The sequence below is a fragment of the Gorilla gorilla genome, chromosome 2, assembly GCF_029281585.2.
Source record: "Gorilla gorilla gorilla isolate KB3781 chromosome 2, NHGRI_mGorGor1-v2.1_pri, whole genome shotgun sequence".
Classification (NCBI taxonomy): domain Eukaryota; kingdom Metazoa; phylum Chordata; class Mammalia; order Primates; family Hominidae; genus Gorilla; species Gorilla gorilla.
In genome coordinates this window covers 70060767-70085149 of record NC_086017.1, presented here as the reverse complement: position 1 = coordinate 70085149, position 24383 = coordinate 70060767, and the positions used below count along the sequence as shown (strand labels likewise).

At 38.8% G+C, this 24383-nt stretch overlaps 1 protein-coding gene and 1 long non-coding RNA gene across 13 annotated transcripts in view; one reads left to right on the top strand and one right to left on the bottom strand.

The window, feature by feature from the left end:
• Positions 1 to 24383, top strand: part of FHIT (fragile histidine triad diadenosine triphosphatase) — a 1510123-nt gene that overhangs the window by 1019602 nt on the left and 466138 nt on the right. The gene's annotated exons all lie outside the window — the stretch shown is intronic.
• The window catches only part of LOC109026393 (uncharacterized), a 61041-nt gene continuing 55249 nt past the window's right edge, over positions 18592 to 24383 (bottom strand). For all 4 annotated transcript variants that reach the window (XR_008678560.2, XR_002005419.4, XR_008678561.2 and 1 more), the window contains one exon: positions 18592 to 18890. This is a non-coding gene — a long non-coding RNA (uncharacterized lncRNA). The remainder of the gene's footprint in view (positions 18891 to 24383) is intronic.

Here is a 24383-nt window from a genome sequence, read left to right as displayed (position 1 = left end):
CCATTTGCTTGTTTACATTGTATTATATAATTTTTAGAGTTTTGCGTGTTGTTTTATTTAATCCTATGATAGCAGTCCTGTGAATTTGCTCTGTCGTTTGCTAATATTCCCATTTTCCCTGTGAGAAACTGAGGCTTAGGGAGGCGAACTGACCAACTTGTGGTCATAAGGCCAATAAGAGGGAGAGTAGAATAGAGAACCAAGGTCTCAACTTCTTAGATGTTGTATCTATAGATTTGACTTCCCTTCTTGCGTCTAAACTGAAATCCATTTATCTAAGTCTATTAGTAAGGTAGTCTTTGATTTTCTTAAGTATTTAGTCTTCTTATTCATTAAATGAGAACTGGGCAAGGATGAGCTTTGTGGATCATTTTACTTTAAATATAGTTAAATCTGTGTGTGTTTCCATGCTTTAGGGAAACTTTTGCTTATTAGAAATCCAGTGGAGATCCTAGGAACTCTAAAGCCTCTTCACTTATTTTTCATGCCCAAAACAAAAAGATTCTGTTTTTTGTTTGCTTTTTGAGTTGTGGTCTGTTGCCTAGGCTGTAATGCAGTGCTATGACCATGGTTCACTGCAGCCTTGAACTCCTGGGCATAAGCCACACTCCTGCCTTAGCCCCCTGAGTAGCTAGGACTACAGGTATGTGCCACCATGCCCAGCCAAGTGTTTTATGTTTTAAAAGACTGGGGTCCCCCTATGTTGCCCAGGGTGCTCTCAAATTCCTGGGCTCACCCAATCCTCCCACCTTAGCCTTCCAAGTCAAGTTAGTGGGACTACAGACATGAGCCTCTGCTCCCAGCCAAAAAGATGCTTTCAAAAAGAAGTACATTCAACTACCAAATTTTCAGACCAAAGCAGAAACAAGTATATAGCTTCCCTCTTTTTCAGTCTTCCCATTTCAAAATGTAAATATGTACAAAAGAAAAATTGAAGGGCAAAAACTCTGGAAGTAGGCTTTGCAAAAATATCTCTCAAGTTAATTTGACCTTTTGCTCACAAATACTCATGGTTGAAATGGCTGCAGTGTGCAACAGACCTGGGCTAAGCATATACATTCTTAGAAAAATGCCAGGGATGTTCCTAAATATTTTCTTCAATTATCTATGGAACTCCTTGGACCATGTTTTAGAAAATGATTTTAATTTTCTTTGCAGGATTATCATAATTGAAAAGGTCACAGGAATCAGCTCCATTCCTAATGCATTTGTACTTGCCAAAGCTCAGTCATGGGGAATCTTTTTGGTTTTCATATTCAGTACTTTTCTTTTTGCTTTGTTGTATGATAAGGGAGAAAAACAGGGTTGGCATGAAGGGGAAGTGAATCAGGTGCCAACTTTTTTTGTTGTTCCTCAGCTCTGATCTTTGCTTTCCCTGAGCCTTGTCATCTGTCAGGAAAAGGAAGAGTGCAACTACACTAAGGGTTTGAAAAATGAATCGATCATTCTATACTTTCAGAAAACATATTCAGTAATCTTTAAAGTACCATTCTCGTGTAGGTGATAGCTTCAAGGTTCCAGCATAACATATGCATAGTGAAATGTTTTAACCTTTTATTTTATGCTTTTCAACATTTTAGAAAGCATCTTTTGTGTTCATTTTCCATGGTGCTAAACTGTGACTTTTTTTTTTTTTTTTTGCTTAGTACAGCTAGTTGAGTGGTATAAATTTCTTAAGATAATAAAACTATGGCTTTCTTTTATTTCATTTTTAGATAGGATAGTTTTAAAACATTTAATATTATTAAATATCGCTAAGATAGAGTAAGTACAGTAGCCATTCACCTATACTGTACATTAATACTTAAGGGCTTTATTATCTGACATTTCGTGACTTGGTTTAGTTCTGGAAAAAACCTGAGGAACTCATTAAAAAAGGGAGGGAGTGTCTAATAAAGTTTGCATTTGTTGCTGATACACAAATTCTTTTTTTTTTTTTTTTTTTTTTTTTTTTGAGACGGAGTCTCGGTTGGTGCCAGGCTGGAGTGCAGTGGTACAGTCTCGGCTCACTGCCACCTCCGCCTCCAAGGCTCAAGCGATTTTCCTGCCTCAGCCTCCCAAGTATCTGAGGTTACAGGCATGTACCACCATTCCTGGCTAATTTTTTTATTATTATTATTTTTAGTAGAGATGGAGTTTCACCATGTTGGCCAGGCTACTCTCGAACTCCTGACCTCAGGTGATCCACCCGCCTCGGCCTCCCAAAGTACTGGGATTATAGGCATAAGCCACCACGCCCGGCCCACAAATTCTTAATTTCTACCTGCCTCTAACCAGCTGCTTCTCCCAGAGAAATTCAGTATTTTCAAAGCCAGAGCTTTTCCTAAAATAGTAGGTGGAGACATCTTCAGTTTTTATGTGGGTAGTTACATTAGGCACCAAGAAGCAATAACAGTGGAAAACTGCAAACCAAATGCAAGTATTGGGCAGTTTCTTAATTTGGGGGCGATGGAGCGCTTTGTGGAATCAAGTACAATCTTGTGATCTTGGGTGGCCTGCCTCACTGTGGTCAAACATAAAACAGGAATAAAAGTTTCTATTTCACAGGATTCTAAGAGGATTAAACAAGATAGTTTATGTGAAGAATGTGAAGACACTCATCAAGGTCCCTGTCTTCTGATAATTAAACGTGAATTCAGTGTGGATCCCTGTTTATGTTACTGGGATGTAAGCTGAAAGGAGTTAGGTAGGAGGCTGTTAGCAGTCACTTGGTATATTTCACTTGAACCTGTTCCAGTCGCAACACACCATGGTAGGTGTAAATATGGGCATTTCTCAACTGGTTTAGGTCATGTAGGAAATAGGTGCTATCATCAGATTAACCAAAAAAAAAAAAAAAAAAAAAGGAAAAACAAAACCTGTTAATATTCACAATTTTTAAGGATATGGAGAAATAAACAGTTCCATACTCTGGGAAGCCTGTCTGTGCATACCCTTCAACCTAGTAATTCTATTTTTGAAAACTCTTGGTGCTTTTTCATAAAGAAATATGATCAAGGATTTGTAAGAGTGAAAAATGGAATATCAATATATTTTAGTCAACATGGGAATGATGAATAAATTTTGGTATATCCAAAGTGTGGAATGCTAGTACTTAAAGTGTATGAGGTATGTTCCTTATCTGGGACTAGCTATCTCTGAGATACATGGTTAATTGAAGGGAGAAGTTTATAAAACCTTATGATTCTACATAGGCATGAGACTCCTACCCAAACACAAAGCTTGTATATGTGCATATGTAGCTAAATGCATAAAAAAGATCTGAAACTGATGATAAAGATTGCTTTTGGGGAGGAAAGTGGATTAAAAGGAGTGATAAGGGAGTTTTTATATTTTTCTATATGGTTTGAATTTTTTACAGTGAGAATATTTTCAAATATTACTGTATAAGTAAAAAAAAAGGAAATAAAACACTCAATTGCCTTGCAAAACGAGACAGTAGCATCTAATAGATGGATACATGAACATATCCATTCACAAAGAAAGGCAACTGGTCTCTAAAAAATATGTGAATATGAACTACTGCTTACAGATAAATAATTCATTAGAAAAACCCAATGTGCCACAGCACTTCAGTTTTCAGTGATGCTTACCTTGAAATTTTAACAGTGTTTAAGACTGAAAAGAGAATAGAAAAATTCTACTGGGGATAGAATGGAAGGGTAGTAGTGGGGATTTGAAGCAAACTGAGAGTTGAAGGGTGCTGTTGGCTTGCTTCATTCATCATTCCTTTATTTATTTGATTCTTTCATTCAACATTTTCTGAGGAGCAAGTCTCTGGGGACACAGACCCAAATGAGATGCCATCTTTGTCCTCAAGGGCCTCATCCAGTATGTGTGGCAAACACATAGAAAGTAAATTACTTTTTATTGTTACAATCACAGGAATTAAAGCATGAACCCAGCAAGGTCAAACCACTTAGAACAGTGGAATTGATTTGAAAATGAGGTGCTAGTCATGGAAATGGAAGGCTTTCTGAAAGAAGTTGCATTCAACTTGGATGTTGAAAGATAGAGAAGATACATTTGGGCAGACAGCAAACTCATGGGTCTTGAGGTGTGAGAACTACGTGCAGCAGAAGAGTATGTCTGAGGAATTATAAGCAGACCCAGATAGCTAGAAGCAAAATACAAGAAGTCCTCTGGGTTTTTTAGCAAAAGGAGCTCTAGTCTAACAATACCCTATGAACACTGGAGCCAATTGAACGCTCTAGTGATAAACTGACCTTTATTTTTTAAAATTCAAACACTGGGAGGATCTCCATTGTGAGTTTTTGCTTTTTGCTTCTATTTATTGAACCTTCCTGTGAGAACTAACCTGTTTATGAAACATACTACATCCTCTTTAATCAAAGCAAGCATGACACCTTTCTTTCTGTTGTGATGTTTTTCAAGCTTCCCTTTATAAAATTGGCATCACACTGGACCACACTTGCCATTGAGATCATGTAACTGTAGACTGTCAATGATGTTGCTGTGTATGTTCACACTGAGGTTAAATCTGAATCTGTATACAATGTTTCCTTCTTGAGTTTCTCAAACGTCTGAGAAGGAAAACAATACTTAAAAGCATAGATATGGCCGGGCACGGTGGCTCACGCCTGTAATCCTAGCACTTTGGAGGCTGAGGCCAGCAGATCACGAGGTCAGGAGTTCGAGACCAGCCTGGCCATCACGGTGAAACCCTGCCTCTACTAAAAAATACAAAAATTAGCTGGGCTTGGTTATGGGCACCTGTAATCCCAGCTACTCAGGAGGTTGAGGCAGAAGAATCATTTGAACCCAGGAGGCGGAGGTTGCAGTGAGCCGAGACCACGCCATTGCACTCCAGCCTGGGTGAGAGAGTGAGACTCTGTCTCAAAAAAAAAACCACAAAAAACAAAACAAACAAAAGCATAGATATTAAAAAATGCATAGAATCTACTTAACAGAGAAGGATTTTGACCATGGTTGAAAGATGCAATATGCCATGTTTTAGTTGTTTTTGGGGAGAGGAAGATGGGAAAGGACCTTTGAAATGATGTTTGAGTTTGGATGTGATTTTTGAATCTCTCTCATTCCATGTAACATTGAGAAGTTACACCTTGTTCGAAACTGCTCCTGATGCTCTTGGGTCACCTACATAGCCCCAGGATAAATTTGTACTTGGGAAAGTAGGTATATTAAAAGTAAAAATATTAACTAACTACAGTTATCCTCGAATGTGATACTAAACCATCATTATTAAACAACATCTCAAAGAAGGATTAAAGTCTACCAGTCAGTGTCCTATCACTAATACTTCTGTGTTTCTCCTGAGACACATAATGAAGCAAGCTCTGAAGGTGACATCCGAACAAAGGCCGGGGAATGTAAGCTCAGTTTGGATCTTTGAGTTTAAGAAGAGCTATCTCTTCTTCACAGCCTTATAGGTCAATGGTAGAATCTTCAAAATCAATTCTTTCAGCAGCCAGGGACATCTGAAAGGAAATCAAAACTTGCTTATTATGCTGACATGGTTTAACACCAGCTAAGACTTAGAAATGAATTTTAAAATCTAAGCTCTGGCAACAATACATTTAGCAAAATCTCCTGCTCGAGATGTAGCAATCATAAACTGTCATATTCCTTACATATAAGCCAACAATGGTCTTATATATTTGGTATCAGAATAATGAAATAAAGACTATATGTGTATATGCATGTATTGTGTATGGATATATTGAATGCAATTCAGAGAATACTCACAGGTATTAATTATTCATTAATTGTGTTAATATGTGTAAGTAGTTATTCATTATGTTGAGATATTCATTATGTTGAGATATGTTAATTCAAATGAAGTCCGTTAGTATTAACTATTCATTAATACTACAGATATATACATGTAAGGATAATTTCACTTTCTAAGGCATTAATTATTATTATTTTTTGTTGTCCCTGTGCTATGTACACAGCTTTAATTGTCTGGTCTGATTTAAAGGATTTGTGTAATGTGTCGTCATTGGAATCCTACTTTTATGCTAGGCACTATCATAGGCACAGGAAACATGCAAGTGAACTGGACAGACAAGGTCCCAATGATCTCAGAGCATGTATTCTAGTATGGGGAGTATATTGATAATAAGTGACTTGTCTGTTAATCTGTTCTCATGCTGCTAATAAAGATGTACCTGAGATGTAATTTGTAAAGGAAGGAGGTTTAATGGATTCACAGTTCCACGTGGTTGGGGAGGCCTCACACTCATGGCAGAAGATAAAGGAGCAAAGGCACATCTTACATGGCGGCAGGCAAGATGTAAGTACAGGGGGCATGTACAGGGGGACTCCCCTTCATAAAACCATCAGATCTTGTGGGACTTACTCACTATCACAAGAACAGCATGGGAAAGACCTGCCCCCATGATTCAATTACCTGCCACCGGGTCCCTCCCATGACACATGGGAATTATGGGAGCTACAATTCAGGATGAGATTTGAGTGGGGACACAGCCAAACTATATCAGCTTATTTTTCAAAAGGAATTAAAAGATGATTTCAAAAAGTGGTAAGGATTATGAAGAAATAACAGTGAAAGAAAATAGGAGGTAGAGTGGTAAGGGTGCAGAGGGGTGGGCAGGAGGACAGCGGGGAGGGAAGATGCCTTAGGTAGCATGGTGGAGGAGGCCCTCTCTGAGGAGTTTGTTGGAGTGGACACCTGAAGGAGAAGGAGCCCAACACTGGGCACATCTGGCACATCTTGGGGAGGAGCCCTCTAAGGCTGAAAAGAGCCTGTCTGAAGGCCCTGTGGTGGCAAAGGGCTGGAAGGCACGGGATGGCTGTTATAGCTGTTTGGCAGTTAATGGACAAAGCTGGGTACTGGATAAAATCAGGGATTGCCAGGCATCAGTCAGATCATTAAATACCTTTTGAGCCATACAAGTTCTTAAGATTTTACTCTCTAAGTGCAGCCAGGAGTCATTGGGGATTTAACAGTTTTTTATTATAAAAATTTTATAAGATATGAAAATAGAAAAGTATAGTGACTCCCGATGTACCCATTGCCGAGTTTCAATAATTATCAGCTCATGGTCTATATTATTTTACCTATCCCTTCTCTCCAACTGCACCCCTTCCCAGTCACCACCACTGCACAGTGTTATTTGAAGGAGGCATGCTGTCATTTGTCACCATAGATCTCTAGAACATCAGAACTCTTTTAAAAACTATAGCCATAGTATCATTATCACTTCTAAAAGTTGACAGTATTTCCTTAGTATCATCACATATCCAGTCTCATTTGGAGTTTTACGCAGGAGAGTGATATTACTACATTTGCAGCTTTAAAATGAGCTCTCTGTTGTATATGACATGGCTTTAGAGGGGCAGGAGTGGAAGCTGGGAGATCACTTAGGTCTCCTTGTCTGTGTTTAGCGAACAGCGAACAGCGTGGTCAGAACAAGGGTGCTTATAATGGAGATGGAGATGGAGATAAGATTTTAGCTTTGGGATATGCCTGGAGGCAGAACTGACTTGCTGATCACTACTGAGTCTGGCCCAGGAAACCCAGCGAATGTGGGACGCTAATAATTGAGATGGAGAAGACTTGAGGAGGAAGTCTTGAGGGTTGGAAGGGAAAACTAAGGATTCCATTTAATTTCACCTCTGAAAATGGAAAATCCTTAAAATCAGCCTTCAATTGGAAAAGAGAAGACACATGATAATATGTATCTGTACTTACCAAGACTTCCCTTCAGTCCTGCTCAATGATATATGTTAAGGGGGATATGATAATGGAAGAAATTGCTCCTGTTCTTAAAAAATCTCCTAGGTTTACTTGAGATCTATTTAGATCCACTCAAGCCTTTCACTGAGATTGCTTTTAAAGATGAGTAAATCTGAAAAGTCTGGCTGTCCAAAAACACTTCCATCACCCTACCATGGGTAGAGTGACCTTATTTTTCCCAACTTGAAATATGATGCAGGACTTGAAAAATGAGAGTGTTCTTACAGGGACAGTGTGCATGAACAAATGACATCAGGGCTGGCTTGAAAAATAATGTGGCGCATACCATTTCTACCACAAGTTCCTATTCAAGAATGAACTGAAGAGACTTGTCTTTGAGTTGGTGTGACATCTATTATTGGCATGTATAAGTTAATGGATGATTGTTGCTCGTGGTTATCTGCTCCAGAAAAATGCCCCCTTCCCTCCTTATTTTATGCTCCCTGTCTCCTGGAAGCCTCAGCCCTATGTTTAAGGCCTTCAGTTGATTAAATCAGGTCCACCCAGGATAATCTCCCTAACTTAAAGTCAAATGATTAGAAACTTGAATTACATCTGCGAAATCCTTTCACAGGAACACCTAGATTAGTATGTAACTGAATAAGTGGGAACTATAGCCTAGCCAATTTTACACATCAATGTCCTCATCTATTTAATAGGGATAATAATAATACTTTACTGATAAGCTTGTTTGGGGGAATTAAAGGAGTCAAGGCATGTAAAGCACTTGACACATAATATGTGCTCAATAAGGATTAGTTATTCTATAAGGCAGGAAAGCATTAAATGGCTGCCTTGTGGCAACAAAGATCTGTCAAAACTAGATGGTGTCTTGTTCAGTGATAAAAGTTAGACACAAAAGAGTGTCACATATGTAAGATGTGGAAACTGTCAAAGTTCACCAGCGGTGCTAGAAGTCAGGATGTTGGTTACCCTTGAGGAGATACCTGGAAGGCTGCGGCAGGTAGACTCTGAGGTGTTGGTAATACTGTATTTCTGGATCTGGGCGTTGGTTACATGAAAGTGTTCAGACTGTAAAATAATTAATTAAATTTATATGTATATGTGTGTCAGTTATACTTAAAAACTTAAGTACTGGATGATAGATACCAACTTCTATTGGATATGTGTGTGCTTCTGTGTATGTGTATGTGTACACATACACACACATATACACACATATATATCTGCAAAGAAGGAGAATAATATATCTGCAAAGAAGGAGAAAAATTTTACCTCCCGTTTCACAAATATGAGCATGGCTCAGAGACAAGATGGCAGAGGAGCTTTATTGGCGTATTTGACCAAACCTCATAAGATTATTTTATTTCCGAGTTGTTGCCACTACTGTGTCTGCTCACATTAGAATGGTTATTGAAATATTTTGAGGCCAGGAGTGTTGGCTCACGCCTGTAATCACTTTGGGAGGTCAAGGAGGGCAGATCACTTGAGGCCAAAAGTTCAAGACCAGCCTGGCCAACATGGCGAAACCTCGTCTCTACTAAAAATACAAAAATTAGCCAGACGTGGTGGTTTATGGCTGTAATCCCGGCTACTTAGGAGGCTGAGGCAGGAGAATTGCTTGAACCCAGGATGGGGAGGTCATAGTCAGCCAAGATCATGCCACTGCAATCCATCCTGAGCAGACAGAGTGAGATTCAATCTCAAAAACACAAATAAACAAAAATAATACTATTTTGAGAATTCTTTGGACAAAAAGGCATTCTACTCATAAGGCTATTAACTCAGAGACCAGAGCAACTGAGTTTTCCCCAATGTCCTGAACTTTTCAAGACCAATGAATTGTATCCATTTCAAAACTGAGATGCAGTGAGCTTACATGTTCATTATCTGTTTGCCTATGCTATCTGCGATTTTTAAAAATAAGGAGTCTCAGAAAGTGATTTTTTTTCTGGAAAATCTTTACACCAGAGCAATATGATCAGATAATGTTATTTTTAAAGTGCAGATAAGAAATTATAATGTCATCTTACAACTTAGGTGAGCATTTATAGTAGTTCCAGGTATTCACTTGGATACCAAATCTATTTTTAGGATATGGAATAAAATGTTCCATTTTCTCTTATTATTTGACTGTGAATGATGTGATTTTATATTTAGATTAGTGCTGTCCCATAAAACTTTCTGCATTGAAAGACATGCTCTATTATCCGGTCTGTCCAATATGGCAGCCAGTGGCCGCATGTGGCTCTTGTGAACTAGAAATGTGGTGGTGTGAACTGAGGAACCAAAATTTTAACATTATTTAATTTTAATATATTTAAATTTAGCTACATGTGGCTAGTGGCCACGGTATTGAACAACGAGATTTGAAATCTTAAGTAAAATATGGTATTTGCTATAGAGGTGAGTGGCTGATTATGCTTAATTCTTGTTATCTTTTTTAGAGATAGGGTCTTGTGCTGTTGGCCAGGCTGGAGTGCAGTGGCACAATCATAGCTCACTGCAGCCTCAAAGTCTTGGGCTCAAGCTGTCCTCCTGCCACAGCCTCTTGAGAAGCTGGGATTATAGGCGTGCATCACAATGCCTGGCTAACTTTAAAAAAGTCCTTTTAGAGATACGGTCTTGCTTTATTTCCCAGGCCAGTCTTCAATGCCTGGCCACGATCCTCTCACCTTGGCCTACCAAAGTGCTGGGATTATACGTAAGTGTGAGCCACAGCACTCAGTCTCTTAATTATTTTCTTAGAAACTGTCAAAAGTTCATCTACATAATGTTTTTTCTCAGCCCAGTTACTCTGGATTTTCCCTGATAGGAAAGTCCCGTTCTAAAGACAGAAGGTTCTGAATTATATGGTAAAAATACCTACTTTTATACTTTTACTGTGTACACCTGTTCCTTAATTTCCTTAATCCCTGGGCACTGTTGTTCTTCTCCCATCTTGGGTAATGGCTTGCTTTCTTTTCTTTCTTTCTTTTCTTTTCTTTTTCTTTTTTTTTTTTTTTCTTTTTGATGGTGTCTCGCTCACTTTGTTGCTCAGGCTGGAGTACAGTGGCACGAGCTCAGCTCACTGCAACCTCCGCCTCCCTGGTTCAAGTGATTCTCCTGCCTCAGCCTCCCAAGTAGCTGGGATTATAGATGCTCACCACCACACCTGGCTAATTTTTGTATTTTTAGTAGAGGCAGGGTTTCACCATGTTGCCTAGGCTGGTCTCAAACTCCTGGCCTCAAGTAATCTGCCCACCTTAGCCTCCCAAAGTACTGCGATTACAGGCATGAGCCACTGCAACTGGCCAGGTAATGACTTTCTTGAGGGCACTGTCCCTGAGTTTCTGCAACGTAGTAAGAAGTCAGTAAGCAGTTCGTACATATGCTGGGTTATTAATATGTGGGTCAGGAGGCAGTGATGTGTCACTCAAGAGTGTGAGGTTCCATTCTGACATTTCTCGAATCTCACCTCTGCCACTTAGTGGCTCAGCAACTTCCTTGCCCTTTACAGATGTTTCTTCATCTCTAAAATCAGTAATGTTCTACGTATTTTATAGAACTATTGTGGGGATTACACAATAATAGGAAAATTCATGGGGTGCTCATGGAGGGAACCAGTTCCCTTCATTCTGCAGACAAAATGACTTAAGCTTAGAGACCAGGAGTGGCTCTTCTCAAATCAGAGAACTGGTTAGTATCTAATATTGTTTTATTCAAGGGTCTCGTAAGAATATTTTTAAACACTCTATAAATTGGCCTTTGTACCTAAAAGTCGCAGCATTATTTAGTCCTCTAATTTCTCTGTGAGGTATTTGTTATTTCTCCCATTTTATACATGTAGAAACTTAGGTTTAGAAAAGCTGAGAAGCGGTAGGGCTGGGATTTGAACCTGGACAATCTCCATCCAGAGCCATGGATGTGTGTTTTATTTTTTTAAATTTTATCTTTTTAGTAGATATAATTCACATACCAAAAAAATTCACCTTTTAACAGTATGCAATTCAGTGGCTTTTTAAGTGTATTCCCAAGGTCATACAATCATAACTACTCCTGTCTATTAATAGTTGCAGAACATTTTCGTCTTCCCAAAAGAAAGCCCTGTGCTGGTTAAGAAGTCACCCTCATTCTCCTGTGCTTAATGTCCCTGGCAACCACTAATTTTCTTTGCTCTGTCTCTGTGGATTTGTCTATTCTGGACATTTTACATAAATGGGATCATACAGTATGTCAGAGCCAGTGGTTTCATGCCTTACTTTATACTCCTTCCAATAATGAGATAAAGGTCTGCCGTACAGTGGGAGTTCAAAAATTAAAAGCTTGTATTATTGTTGTTGTTGCCATTATGAAGGACAGTCTGGAGTGACAGGGTCATCTGTTTTTATGTTTATTGTGAGGCAAGAGGCTTGGAGGAAAAAGTTAAATGGTAGTAAAAGAAAAAGGAAACCTAATAGGTCTCCCTCTTGCAACTATCTCCAGCTCCCCTGCAGTTCTTAAAAAATGTCCAGTAATTGCTTTTTAAAATGGTTCACTTTTTGATAAAATCCATCAAGAAAAGGAAGCAGAAATGAAAAACAATCATTAACCCCAAATCAGCTCTGTATGAGTGTCAGTACAGCATTCCAGAAGTTCTTGGAGTTGGAAGCCATGTGGGGAATCAGTCACTTTCATTCTATAGACGAGATGACATAAACTTAGAGACCATAAATGGCTCTTTCCAAATCAGAGCACTGACCGATACCTAATACTTGTTTCTATCCAATGGCCTTGTAAGAATATTTTTAAACAGTGATCCATGATTTACCTAATTGGAGGTAAATGTGGTATAGATTAAATCAGTGTTCGTTGATTGTTCATTTCAGCCTTGTTCTTCCTTCTTCCAGGAAATCACTGAACAGAAGTAGGTGAAAAAAATACAGGTGTCACAAAATTTGAAGACAGCCCTCACATTCCAAGGGAAATGTAAATAATGAAAACATAACACACTTGAATCAAGCTATTTAGCTGACCAGATTCAGGAAACTTTCATTTCTTCACTTCCTCTGACTTGGGTAATGAAAATATTTTCAGAGATGGGATGGTGGTCCCTCGGGGATTCCCACCTCACTTGTAGACAGAGTTAAGGTATTAGAGTTCTGAAATGCAAGCCATAAAATCTAATAATGTATGAAACAGGCAAAGATGTTGATTTTATTAAGAATCTTGGTAAAAGTCATTTTCCAGAGCCATTGCAGTTCTGTGAAACTGGTGGGGAGAGTTTAGGGATTCCTTTGAATCACCGGTGGTCACAGCTCATTGCCCCAACCCATTTTTCTAATAGGTGTTAGGTTATGTGGTTTAGGCCAGGAAGAAAGCTTACTTTGGCTTTGTTCCATTATACAAATGGGGAGAATTTTGATTTGCTACATACCTCTGAGCCCTTGTAGATTTTCCCATCATCCTAACTGCTAGTTTATTGAGATTAAGTGCTTTCTTATGTCAGTGCATGGAAATGACTTTTGATTTTTCTTTAAATTAAAGTTGATTCATTTACTACGTTAGGTAGATAGATGTTATAGCCAGAGGAGAAGACAACGGCTCACATTCACATAGAGAAGTGGCGTGACAATAGAGACAAGATGGGATATCAGTGTCCACAGATAGATGCATGCTCCAAAACCAGCACTTCTCAAGGCCATAGGGCTGTATGATTATTTGCTTCTCATTCTTATCCCTAGACACATCCATGTGCCCCCATAAGTCTCGTTCCTGATTCTCCCTCCTTCCTCTATATCTAGTCTCGAGAGACAACCAACTGTTGTTTTCCCTCCATGCTTCCTTTCAGCCTGGACACTTTCCCAGTTTTTCATTTTTCCAAAGTGCTTTAATCCTGCAATCATTGTGTGCAGCAACAGTAAAGGCTTAGGGTAAAGGAGAGGGATTACAGAACATGTTAGTATAGTGCAGGCAGGGTTTTTTTTTTTTTTTTTTTTTTTGAGACGGAGTTTCACTCTTGTTACCCAGGCTGGAGTGCAATGGCGCGATCTCAGCTCACCGCAACCTCCGCCTCCCGGGTTCAAGCGGTTCTCCTGCCTCAGCCTCCTGAATAGCTGGGATTACAGGCATGCGCCACTATGCCTGGCTAATTTTGTATTTTTAGTAGAGACAGGGTTTCTCCCTGCTGGTCAGGCTGGTCTTGAACTCTCTACCTAAGGTGGTCTGCCTGCCTCAGCCTCCCAAAGTGCTGGGATTATAGGTGTGAGCCACTGCGCCCAGCCAACAGTGCTTTTTAATTGAACAGAAGACAGCTCTGTTGTACAAGTCCTCTGGTCCTTCTTCATCACTGGGACCTTCTTCCCCAAATGCATTCCCCTGAGACCATTTGTTAACATCTCCTCACCGTTTCTCTCCCTGTGGGGCTGTCCCGTTGCTGCTCTGCTAAATAGCTTTGTCCCATGATTCGTATTATGTTTTATAAACAGAGCACCCAGCCTCACTGGGTGCCTTCAGCACAGAGACCCACAGAAATGTTGAAATGACTGTTTTCTCTTTGGTATGGTCACATTCCTGGTCAGGACTTGGTCCTCTGCAGTTCTGTAGATCTGCTGAGGGAAGTGCAAAAGTGGAGAGAGAGAATGCTGTATTCTGTCTCAGCCCCAAATAAGCTGTCCTGAGGTCATCTATTTGCTCCCCTGTCCGTCTGTTATCTTCAGTTACAATGCAGTTTTGATGATCCCAAAGTCACTGTTTTAAGAGGGCAAGTTTTGCATTAAATGCTTATTTACTGTTGCTCTGGTATTTAACAGAACAGCCTGTTGAGAAGTAAGCGTCTACTCAAATCTCCCTTCTGATTTTAAACTTCAGCCATCAGGAGCCACACAACCTACTCACACCATTCTGCATGCAGACTGTCTTGTATCTGCCCTGTCTTTTCCCTCTTCCTGGGAGGTTCTGTCAACTCTCTCCCATCCCTAATACCGAGACATTTATACCTAGATAATACCTCCTAGTCCTTTAGCCCTGTTTCTAAACTTTCTCCTGTTCTCCAGGTATAGATACTCTGTCTTCTTTCCTCCAGCACTTGGTGTATCATTGATCTGACAACTCTCAAATTTTCTGTTCCATTGGCAGGACAGTAAGAGTTTGCCTGCAAAATGAGGATATCAAAAGAATATTGAGTTCAGTTGGTCAGCATGTAGTTAACCACATCACTGGATAAAGTATCTAACCAGGTATCTAGGGATACAAAGATGAGTGGAGACTCAGGCCTGCCACAGAGGCATGGCATATATGGCCTGTGAACTATTAAAGTTGGCATGTGATAATTTCTGTAAGAGAGACGAACACGAAATGCTATGAAGGACTTAGTAATGGCGAAATTCTACCTAGCTTGGGGGGAAGACTACTTAGCAAGCATTACTCCAGTACTGATTTAAAATCGGAAAATCCTGGCTGGGCGTGGTGGCTCATTCCTGTAATCCCAGCCCTTTGGGAGGCCTAGGCAAACAGATCCCTTGAGGTCAGGAGTTCGAGACCAGCCTGGCCAACATGGTGAAACCCCGTCTCTACTAAAAATACAAAAATTAGCCGGGCATGGTGGTGCATGCCTGTAATCCCAGCTATTCAAGAGGCTGAGGCAAGAGAATTGCTTGAACCTGGGAGCTGGAGTTTTCAGCCAAGATCACACCACTGCACTCCAGCTTGGGTGACAGAGCAAGACCCTGTCAAATAAAATAAAATAAAATAAAATAAAATAAAATAAAATAAAATAAAATAAAATAAAATAAAAATCCTGGTGAGGGATAAAAAGGAGAATAAGGCACATCCCTGCCCTCAAGGAGATTATGGTTTGGGTAGACATAGAATTTGTTGTCCAAAAGAGGATGCTTTAGAGAGGGATAATCAGTATGTCAGGCAGCTCCGGTGAACTGGGCCTTCATGGGTACCCTCATGGATGGCTTAGGAGGGATATGAGCATAAGGAGAAACTTTGTGAGGGGAACATTTCAAAGATTCCTTGAAGAACAAGTGAAAGACATACAGGAGCAGATTATATGTCTTGAAAGGAAGCATCTCCCTTCTTGAATTCTTTTCACAACTCAAGTTAATTATCTTCTGTTTCTCTTTTACTGTAAAAATCTATCTACTGCCTTTTATTTGCCATCATTTTGCATCAGGATCAGGTTGGGACAGTTTTCACAGGAGGGATAGTGGGTAGCGGGTCTTTAGAGTAGGGACTCTGGAACCAGGAAGAATGGATTCTCCTCTGTGAACCTCAGTGCTCTCTTCTGGAAGATAGGGGAGGGGGGACAAAATCGGTACTCCTCCACAGGGAGCTTTGCTCATTTTTGTTTGTTTTTACGAAATAAATTTGTTAAGAGGCTTTGGTGTGGAGACTGATAGGAACTCAATAAAAGTTTGCTATTATTGTTAATGTTTAAATTATATATAGTTCACACTATATGGAGGGGAGGAGGAAACATACAAGTTTGTTTCAAAGCTACTAGAGTTCAGTTACTTTAACCTGTGGATCAAGCATCAGGACCAAGAATTGAGAGAGAACAGGAGGCAGCATGGGCACAGAATTAACTTGACTCCACTTTGAGAATGAGGAGATGAGACTTGTGGGCCAGAACCAAGTCAGCCACGGAGTGACTGTGACCATTGTGCTAAGGGTTACTGAAGGGGAGAAAAACCCAGGGGCCTATTGTAGGTAGTGAAATCCAAAGGTTCAGAGAATAACCAGTGGTGCTAAGAAAGCAATTAGCACCTGTATGTAGGAATGAAGACTTGGCAGGGGGCTTTGGAAGAAGCCCATGGCAGCCTATAATTATGAAAATAAAAGTCTAATGGTATAAAAGACAGTGATTAGACTAGCAACACTTAAAAATCACTGAGTAATGAAAAGAAGGCTCAGCTTGTTTTCAGTAGGGTTTCTCAACAAGCTTGTTACTTGGGAATATTGAAGGGAAGCTGGGTGTGTGCAGTTTTTAGATTAGTAAATAAAATAAGTAAATAAAAGCTCTTGGATTATCACCTTAGGAAAGAAGTATATTGTAAAACAAAGCATGGATCGCTTACGTGTTGCAAAGATGATGTATGATTCAGTGGTTCCAAGAATGGATCTGGTGCCCAGACGGACCTGAATTTGAACACGACTTCTGCCTTTTGCTAGCTCTGTGACCTTGTCCTATTGACTTAAGCTCCCTGTACCTGGGTCCTCCCCTGCAAAATACATTATATGAATACCTCCTCAAAGGGGTATTGTAATAAATAAAGCACAGAGCATGACACCACTGAGTGCCTAGTAAAACTTAGGAGCCCTCCAGGGACTCTGCAATGTCATTCTGCCTGAGGGGAGCCTCTATCCCTGGAAGAAAGTCTTCCTTCATCTCTGATCCAGTTTTCCCAAATGTTGGAGGAGACTATTGTAGATGGAAAAATATGTGTAAATGCATATGTATGGGTGTGTGTTTTAATAGTCAAGGAGTAATTGTAATGTAATTCGGGAAAAACTAGCCCTAGCAAACTCTGTATCCTAAAGTTATTACTGTTAGGCTGGTGCAAAAGTAATTGCGGTTTTTGCCATTACTTTTTGTTTTTGTTTTGAGATGGAGTCTCGCTCTGTCACCCGGGCTGGAGTGCAGTGGCATGATCTTGTCTCACTGCAACCTCTGCCTCCCGGGTTCAAGCAATTCTCCTGCCTCAGCCTCCTGAGTAGCTGGGATTACAGGCGTGTGCCACCACACCATAGCAGGTCCTGTTTTCTTGTCCTCCTTTAGTCAAACCATCAGCATAGTGTCTGCTACTGAAGTTATATTTAAAGGTGGTAGGAAATGTTATTTAAAATAACATTTTAACCTGGCTAATATTTGTATTTTTAGTAGAGACGGGGTTTCATCATGTTGGTCAGGCTGGTCTCGAACTCCTGACCTCGTGATCCACCCGCCTCGACCTCCCAAAGTGCTGGGATTACAGGCGTGAGCCACCCTGCCTGGCCTTTGCCATTACTTTTAATGGCAAGAACCACAATTAATTTTGCACCAACCTAATGCTTAGTGTGAGGCTATTGTAAAAAAGTGAAAAGAGCATTGAGTGAAAGTTGGTACCTGTAATACACAGAAATGGCAGAAACCATACCAGAGAGCGGGTGAATGACTGAAGTTGAAGAACAGGGAGGGGAGGGTAGAAGAATATAATTTCTTTTCGAGAGCTTATACTTTTTCTGCCCTAGTAAGAGGGACTAGGACTTGAACCCTGGCCCAGAATGAATGAATGAATGAATGAATGAATGAATGAATAAATAAATAAATAAGAGAGAATGATTTCCTGTGTTGTTAGATGGAATTTCAAAGAGTTGATTTGAATACATTCCCAAGTTGAGCTCCCTTGATTGTCTCCTGGATGGAAATGCTTAACTAGCAGGTTCGTTTGTCCATGCCCAATAATTTTTTGAGCACTTACTGCCTACCAGTATCTGTTCCACGTACTGGGGAGATGATAATAGGAAAGATAGATAAGGCTGTGCTCCTAATGGAATGCGAATTTCTGTGTGTGTGCATACCCACATTTATATAGGGATAGTTCATAAGAAATCATGCTGAAAAAACAACTAATTTCACTCTACTAGGCCTAATTAAAAAAAAATTAAATAGGACAGCGATAGAGAATTGGGAAAAAATGGTTGCTACAGATAGGATAGTCTCTGAGGAGATCAATTTTAGGCAGAATTCTGAAGAAGGAGAAGGAGCCAGTCATTAAAAGATCTATGGGAAGGGTATTCCAGGCTGAGGGTCCATGAAATGCTAAAAGTGTGGAATGACTGGAATGACTATGAGCTGGGATTATAGGTGTGCGCCGTGTTTCAGGTTTAGTAATGAGAATGGTACAAAGAGAAGTTGCAGAGATAAGTAGGCAGCCACCGCATGAAGGAGCCTTGTGGGCAATGACCAGAAGTTTGCGTTTTATTCTTAGTACATATTGAAGCCACTGGAGTACTTTTAGCTGAAGAGTAATGTGATACGATCTGATATTTTCACAGATGCCTGTAGTTGCTGACTGGAGAATGGGCTGTAGGAGGATGGATAGAGGCAGGCATCTCTGTTAGGGGAACCCTTGTAGTAGCTCAGGCAGGTGGTACTGGGGAGACACTGGCCTTCCTGTTGTACTGAACTGCTGTTCTCCTGGTGAAGTTGTCTACTATTAAGAGTTGTTCTGCTTGTCTAAAATAAAAGGAAAAAAAGTTCTGAAAACAGAACTATCTGTTGATTATAACATATGCCATGTTAGTTGACGAAAAAGGAAGAAAACTAGACATAGCAGTTACTCAGAACTACTTTTAGGAGATATTTTGCTTTCCATTTAGCATTTGGGACCAGCTGAATACACAGTTACATGATTCTTGTGAGCTGTAGGGCACATTAAGAATAATAAGGAGACTAGCTAAATGCTTTAGGCATTATAAAGCCATAATATACCAAATGTGTTATTGTTAATTCATGTTGCTAGCCCACCCTTTTAATAGCCGCCAGGAGCCATAATGACACATGCTGTGAATATATATTAAAACAATCCCCACACGTTGCTCTAGTGTATTGGGTAATTAGATATTTCTCTGTACCCAGAAAGGCTTGGATGCAGCTAGATGGAAATGGCATCGACTGTGGCTTTTCTTTTCTAATACTGCTGTGAAGAAATGAATGTCGGCTCTAAATGTATAATCTGTGCTTCCTCAGTCTGTGCTCCATCCTGGAAAACAAGATTTTTGGTGCCATGATCCCTGAATTTTTGTTGCCACCATGCATGAATTTGAGCAGGTCCTATTTTCTTGTCCTCCTTTAGCCAAACCGTCAACATAGTGTCTGCTACTGAAGTTATATTTAAAGGTGGTAGGAAATGTTATTTAAAATAAAATTTGTGCTTAATTTTTTCTGCTGAATATTAAAAAATACTGCATACCATAATAAATAATTTGAATTCATCTTAGAAATTATATAAATCATTTAAAATAAAAGTTGAAACATAGTATGAATGCTATTATGAATGCTATTATGTCAGTTGATTTATTTTTTTTAATAATTAATATCTCGGGCATTATTTCCATAATTTGAGGAATATAACTTTAATAATAAGCCTTTGGGCTTGCCTAAATTTAACTTAAGTGGGGACAGGCAGGCCTTGGAAATGAGTGAAGGGAGGTAGATAGGAAATATATTCAGGCCAGAGCATTTATACCCAGTTTTATCAGGTCTGATTTTTGACACCTGAATTTTTACATAAAATGTTCCCAAAACCAAACATTTTAAAGTTACATTTCTAAATTATTCAGGCCCGTTTAGGACTAGAGGCCTCCACTTTGTCTCTGATATGGATCTACCTTATTATTGTTTTTCATCTAATTACCTATTGATAGAAATTTAGATCTAAAATTCACGTTTAGCATCTATCCTGACTTGTAATTCTTTGCCTCTTTCTTGCCAAAATAAGCTTTTGTATCCAGGGGACTGATGTCCATGAGCCACTCCAAAGGATTTTCCTCGGCTGCAAGTACAGAGAAACAAAAATATGCGCAGTAATTGCAAGTTGACTGAAATATTTACAACTCAGGTAAGGCAGATCCAGGTTGAGTAGCATCTGAATCTTACGCAATTTTTATCCTCTTTAGGATAAAGCCTACACAATTATAACAACACATTTAGATACAAGATCTTAGAAGGGGTGTTAGCCTAAGAAGCCCTAAAGCTTTTACTTCATTAGCTTCTGGGTGAGGACAAGAAGAAATGGAGTGAGGAGAACACAGCTTTGAGGAGAAACAGATAGTTTATTTTCCCAAGATTAATGAAGGGACAGGGAAGTATCACTGACATCATTAACATTTCAACAAAAGAAAACATATTCTGTCAGATGAACTTACAGCCCTCTGTCTGTTTAATTATATATTTTAAAGTGATGTTTCTCTAAAATTCTGACTATGTTCAAAGTTCCTTACTCAATAATAAGTTTACATTTTAATCAGGAGGATGTCAGACCCAATAACTCAATTCATTTTGAGAATACAAACTACCTTTTGTTTAACATAAATATGTTGAACTTGGGTAGAATTTTCTTTCAGTTACTGGAGACTCCCAACTTTTATTATTTATAATATTTGTTACACAGATGAAGTAGATATTGAACAAAGTATAGGGCTATTACAAAGCAAAGATCTCACAGCATTAGCTTTCCAAGAGTCCAGTGGCCTAGAAACATTAGTATTTCATGTTGAATGTCCACAGAAGGATTACGAGGGGCAGAAACCCAGAATTTGCCAGAAAAATCTTCAGGAGCAATGAAAACCCAAAATAAGCAAAGCCAGATGCAGTAGGAAATTAGAAAATTTGTGGACAAAATGAGAGTAATATGGGTAGATAGACCCTGGGTAAATAAACAATATTAACTTCTAAATTATTTGATTCAGCCTTGGTTAAAATGGTAGTAAAATTCAGTGATTTCCAGTTTCATCAGTGCTTCATGAGAGCCTTTGAAGAAGTTCTAGGAAAGAATATTGGGAGAATACAAAGCATTGACTGGGTGGCCCTTACCTTTGTTTAGAAGCAGGATAAGAAAGGTTAATTTATATATGTATGTATGTATGTATGTATGTATGTATGTATGTATGTATGTAGGCAGTATAGAGTTAAGAGCTCAGACCCTGGATTCAAACCTCATTTATGTCACTTACTTAGCTGTCAGACACAGGGTAAGTTACATATCCTTGGGCTAATAATAATAGTAACTAAGGCTGATTTCTAAGCTCTTAGAAAAGTACCATATATGGGTTTGTTGATATCACAGTCATCATGACAGTAATTAGGACTGAGCACATATTCACCATCTTGTCATTGCAAAATTGTTAGTCTTCTGTTAAGAATTTTTCTGTAAGATCGAAAGGTTTGTTTTAATTATGATTTTCAAGAATCTTTGCCTTGAAAGTTTAAAGGCCATATGTGTTTGTTATTAAAGATAACATTTGTTAGAATGCTTTCAAAGAAAAAATTGTTCATTTAAAGCTGTCAACTGTGTTTGTCATGGCAAGTTGAACTTTCTTATCAACTGTTTTATAATTGACACATTGCTTATGACCTAGCTGTACAATCCTGTTATAATTCTCTTAGCAGTATATAAGAATTAAGCATTTTCTTACTAAGGTAGCAACATTACTTGAAAGCTTTCTTTCCTACATAAAGTATATTTAAGTACAATTTTAAGTATTCCTAAAGGATTTAAAATGTAGTATCTCATTCTTTCACAAGCCATAGTTTAATTTCTTATTCAGTGGTTCTTAAACTTCCCGATCTCAGAATCCCTTTATACTCCTAAAAATTAATGATGACTGAAAGAAGTTTTGTTTATGTTGTTAAATCTATTCATATTTGCCATATTAGAAATTAAAATTTTTTTGAAATAATACTTTAAAACAATAATAAACATTTTGCACATTAAGATAACATTTTTAAACAAAAATTAACTATTTTTCAAAACCAAAAATTGAGAATGGCATTGCTTTATAGTTCTGCAAATCTCTTTAATGTCTGACTTAATATGTTAATTAAATACAGTTGTTAAAAGTGCTGCTAAGAAAAATTCCGTGATCCCATGAGAGATATAAAAGGATACCTAACATATTGCAGTTGATTGCAGAGTAATTCCTTGAGGAAGTGACATACAAATTGAGATCTGAACCATGGGCAGGAGGGAGTCAGGCAAAGAGAAAAGTGCTAAAGCAGACCTTAGGAATGGGAGAAATTTGATGCATTTGGATAATGGAGGGAAGGCCAGTGTGGTTTGAATATGTTGAGTGAGGGGAAGACAGGCTCCTGTTGAAGCCAGAGAGAAGCTGAGACCAGAGTTATGCAAAGCTTTAGGGTCCATGTGGACTAGCATAGGTTTTATTCTACAAGGAAGGGGGACCATTGATTGGATTTAGAAAGGGGGTGGTAGGGTGATATGACTCAATTGTCACTTCAAAAAAATATCACTGGCTGCTTATGGAGAATAGACTGAAGTAGTGGGAGAATGGATATAGGAAAACAGTTTAAGAAACCAGTGTAGCAGAATATGCAAGAGATGATACATATTTAGGAAGCAGCACAAAGTGGAACTGGTGATTGATGGGATATGGGCGATGAGCTCAAGGAACGTGACTCATGTTTTGTCTTTTCTTCGACTCACCTGTCTTCATCTAACACACATGTTTTTGTTCTTAAATCTAGTAAACAAAACATCAAATTAGGCCATGAAGCAGAAATCCTATGTTTGAGCTATGGGCTTGGATTTGTTGTCATTACCTGAGTAGAAATTTAGGAAGCTTGTAATTATGTATTCTTTCAGAATCATTGCATTTTAACATTCTGTATCATTTTACAGATGTCACAAAATTGGACTTTTAAAAGAAAATTATTCAACATGCTAGTGCTTTAATATAGCCATTACTTGAACTAGTATTTGTGTAGCTGGTGAAACTATTACACTTCTCCTCCTTTTGCTCATTTTTATATTCTCGGAGCTGGGTAGTTGGATAAAATGGAATCTGTCCATCATAACAGTAGCCATCCTGAGTATCCAGATGTAAGGGAGTTTCTGCCAGGAAGGGAAGACAGCTGTTTGGAATGGGAAGGGAGTAGAGGATACTGCAAAACATGTCAAGAGTTTTATCAGGGGAGTGAGATGACAGTTGGTAGCAGGAAAGGGTAAGCAGACACTGGAACATGTCTGGAAAAATCAATTTTGTTTGTGGCTTAGGTGATAGCCTAAGACATTTAAAAATGCTCTGTTATGGAACCCTGCATTTGTCTGGATTATGTATCCAACCAGCCTTGTTTAAGTGCGAGCTATAGGATTAGCAGATAGTAAACATACTCTAAGCAGTCAGCTTAGAGTAGAGTATTTCAGCTCAGTATTAGGTAGACAGTAAAATGAATCATTTTCTAAATGGTTTGTGAGCATTTTTGCCTATAACTTTAATATATTTGGGACATTCAAATATTCTCCCTTACCCCAGTGAAGAAATAGAACATGACCTATCACTGTTAAAAAGAACTTCAGACAGGTAATGAAATAAAACGTCTTCTGGGTTTTAGCTTTTTCACTGAGTTGGTATTTTAGTTTTAGCTCTTATCTGTATTAGTATTTGACGCTTATCTCGGAAACAAACAAACAGATCTGACTCTTAGAATTGCATGCAGCTGTCCTAGACTGTCTTTAGGTCAGTCTTCTAAGATTATCCCAGCAAACTTCTTCAAATTGTCACAGTTTCTATATAAATTCTCTTTGTTTTTGAAATTTATTAAAACCTAATGTAGGGCAACTGGCCAGCACTGCTTCTGTTTCATGATCAAAGCTTTTGGCTGGCATTCTGAAATACAGTTTCAGTGTTGATCCCCCTTTGATTACTGTGGACCAGAGTGAAAAATACTTTCTTATTGCCATCTTGACCTACAAAGATGTGCTTGATATGGGGTGTGTTCATTTTACTATAATTACATGTGCCAAATACTTGCAGTATATGTCTTTATTTATCATGGTAACTGACTAGGCCTTTAAAAAGTCATTTACTTTTGGAAAATAGATTCAAAATTAATCCAAAAATTATTCTTCTTAAGTGTAAAGTCTTTAAGTGTTCTCTCATAGATTATTGGAAATTTCGTGTTACCAAGCCCAGGCTCTGTACATGTTTT